Below are 3908 nucleotides of genomic sequence, written 5' to 3'. Positions count from 1 at the left end.
GGAAATACAGTTGTGCTCTGTTAAGGACATACATCATTGTAGGATTTTAAACATGAAAGATAATGGATAGTGTATTCATCTAGAAACAGATGGATACTTATATAATGAGACAGACTAGGATGAATGCCATGATTTCCAAAAAGATCTAGCCCTGAAGGAATTTACGTATAAACATTCTGAGCCAAGAACTGGAAGTCCAACTGAAATACTTCATAAAGGAAACAAAGGTAACATGGGAATGGAAATGAGAAAGCAAAATGGGGAATGGAAATGAGTGCTGGCCTTAGAATCCAACCACTGCATGCTTATTGTCAGGAAGTGTCCCGGCAGAAACTAACACACAATCCTATGCATATTGACAGGTGGGCAGCCACACCCACCTGTCAAAATTGGCCCATGGGAGGTGGTGAATATAAGGATCCATTCTGGAGGCCAGATCCAGTTTCCCATCCCTGATCTACACTGATTGGCCATGGCCTTCCAGGATTTCAGACAGGAGTTTTTTCCCATTTCCTGCCTAGAAATACCAGGGATTGAACCTGTTGCATGCAAAGCATGTGTTCTACCACAGAGCCATGCCCCCCTACTACTGGGGCCGTTATCTCTTTTTGTGCAACAATGCTTCTGGAATGATGCTACATTGGATGTAATTCCAAGTAGAATACATTGAGGCTCACTAGTTCACCCAGAGCAGGGATGTTGGTGCTTGAGACAGTGGTCAAACTATGTTTTCTTTAAAAAAAAGAAAAGAAAAACACACTGCAGGTGTAACATCCTAGTAAGCCCCCAACTAAAAAAAAAAAACTTAATTTTTTATGCTTTTGACCAAGTGAAAAATAGTACCAGATTCCTAATTGAATCAGTCACTGATTCTTGCTCAGATTGTTCTGTCACTAACCACAAATACCATTTGTGTGATGATGAATGAAATTATTAACATTGGTAATTAAACTGGCAGCTCTTTACCATAACTACCAAATGGTGTAATCATCAGTGAAAATTATCTGTCCTTAAAGTTATTTTAAATGTTTCCAGTAGAGAAAGAAGTGAAAGCATTTCCATTAAACATGCTTTGGTAAGTAGTGCCAGTGTTTCTATATATAAAGAGAAATAGATCTGATGATCATAGAATTTTAGAATTGAATGTGACCTTAGAGGTTATTTAAACCAGCTCAGTACAGAAATCTTGCATCTGCTTAAATACCTCCAGTAAAAGTATTTAAGATATTCTATCATCATCATCATCATCATCAACAACAACAACCTTTCAACCAAAGGTCCCATGGTGGGTTACAACCATTTTAAAACACATGATTAAAACAAAACCAACCTAAACAACATCACAGAAAATAGGGTGGGTCCTAAAAATATACATCTCAGGTGTTGAAGGCCAAAAGTTGCACAATGTACAAAGTATGCCGAAAATTGTTCAGTGAAGTTGCCAGATGCACCTCAGTGGGGAGGGAGTTCCACAGCTTAAGGGCTGTCACAGAGAGTACCCTCTCCCAGGCCACTACCCCTAAGCTTCCAAGAGTGGCAGAACTACCCAAAGGGCCCTTCTGCTGATCTCACCACTCAAGAGGTGCAAGCCCCTATGCGGTACCCTGTCCATTTCCCCTCACTGGAACCGTTCAGCTGATTATGTAATGTCCTAGCAGCAGCAATAAATCTGCAATCACACAGGCAGACAACTTATCATTTCTCTTTCTGTGTCATTAAATAATTTTCTTTCATCTTGAATATGCAGTTAAATCTATTATAGATGCTAAGTTTTAGCATTGATTTGATTCATATTTCACTCTAGAGACCACCTTCCCAGTAGCTTTTCTTCTTCATGTAATCACAAAGGAATATGAGTCCTTGTGCTTCTCCCAGGAATCCACAAAATTCTAATCTTTCTTCTCCATCCTACATACTAATATCAAACTTATTCTCCAAGTGTGAATCCTGATGTAGCCAAAATGGCGCCATTCACACACAAGAGTGAATCACAAGAGGTATCAGCAGCTCAAGGAAACCACAATATTTTCATAAACCCTGATAGAGGGGAAGACTTCAAAAAACACCCAATGAGACTGAGCATGCTCAGTTGGTACAGGAATGCTGGGTGTTGTGGGGACTTAATCCTCAGTGGGGACCGGGACCTGGTGTGAGATGTAAGTGTTGTTGAACCGATTGGGAGCAGTGACCAAAGTGCTATTAAATTAAACATACATGTAACTGGCCAATTGCCAAGAAAATCCAACACGGTCACATTTGACTTCAAAAGAGGAAACTTCACAAAAATGAGGGGATTGGTAAAAAGAAAGCTGAAAAACAAAGTCCAGAGGGTCACATCACTCGAAAATGCTTGGAAGTTGTTTAAAAACACTCTATTAGAAGCTCAACTGGAGTGCATACCGCAGATCAGAAAAGGTAGCGCCAGGGCCAAGAAGATGCCAGCATGGTTAACGAGCAAAGTCAAGGAAGCTCTTAGAGGCAAAAAGTCTTACTTCAGAAAATGGAAGTCTTGTCCGAATGAAGAAAATAAAAAAGAACACAAACTCTGGCAAAAGAAATGCAAGAAGACAATAAGGGATGCTAAAAAAGAATTTGAGGAGCACATTGCTAAGAACATAAAAACCAACAACAAAAAATTCTATAAATACATTCAAAGCATTCATGGAATAGGAAACATAATTTGTTGTTATATGCCTTCAAGTTGATTATGACTTAAGGTGACCTTATGAATCAGCAACCTCCAATAGCATCTGTTGTGAACCACCCTGTTCAGATCAAAGTCCATATTCACTTGTTTTTGTGGCAATCCTTGGAAGAAATGGCTACTGTTTTGCTGTTCTCGATATATGATATAATAAAAAATACAATGATATTTCTGAATAATAGATATAATTTAAAACAACTTTTTTCATATGTATCCTGAAATGTATATTAATAAATAAATTCATGGTGCTGACTGCCTTGAGCACTTAACTTTGGAGTGGAAAAGTACGATAAAAAATAAATTCCCCCAATAACTAGCTAAATAAAAAATATGCTCAGGTGGGCTGGAGATATCAGAATTTTGTATTTTATTAGATGTTGCATTTATTTATTATTTATTGCATTTATTAGCTAAACAATGATAAATTAACATTGAATTTTTGTTAAGGTGGTACAGATGGTCAGCTTTAAATGCTCAGTAAGAGTTCTGGTTTTAGGTTCTTTTTTTGGGGGGAAGGGATAAAAGATCTGTCCTTCATATGAAAAGGATGAGGATTCTTCCTAAAAATTTGTCATACTTCCCACCCTCTGTACTCTAGCTAAGAGTGGGATTTTGTTACTATATTCGTTTAAGAACAACAGAAGACAGGCAAGAAATGAAGGCTCAAAGTCCTTATTAAGAGAGGGAGCAAAATGTTGTAATTCCTCCCACATTTAACCCTCCTGTGAAGGCAGCAGGGCCATAGCTCAGTGACAGAGCACCTGGTTTGCATGCAGAAGGTCCTAGGTTCAATCCCTGGCATCTCTAGTTAGGGAGAGAACCCTTTCAGAAATTCTGGAAAAATTCTGTGAGCCACTGTCAATAATACTGAGCTAGATGGACCAATGATCTGACTCAGTATGAGGTAGCTTCCTGTATTCCTACATATGTGTATGTAGTGATGGATGATGTGGGGGGGTGCAGTGTGTGTGAGTGGGGAGAGGAGATGTTATTGATTTTGGTACATCTTAAGTTAACCAAAGGTAAACAGTGGTGTTTGATGGACTATCAAGAACACTTTAATAATATAGCTCTAGAAAATTTATTTAAAATTAACATATTATTTAGCACATGAGTTAGTACCAACTAAACTCTTAACCAGAAACAGGAAATTAAAATCTAATATGTAGGGTCACTGTCAGGAGGTTGAACTGTCTGCTCATCT

The sequence above is a fragment of the Rhineura floridana genome, chromosome 1 (assembly GCF_030035675.1).
Source record: "Rhineura floridana isolate rRhiFlo1 chromosome 1, rRhiFlo1.hap2, whole genome shotgun sequence".
Taxonomy (NCBI): Eukaryota; Metazoa; Chordata; class Lepidosauria; order Squamata; family Rhineuridae; genus Rhineura; species Rhineura floridana.
The sequence above is the reverse complement of the archived record's forward strand: the minus strand, read 5'-3'. Positions refer to the sequence as shown.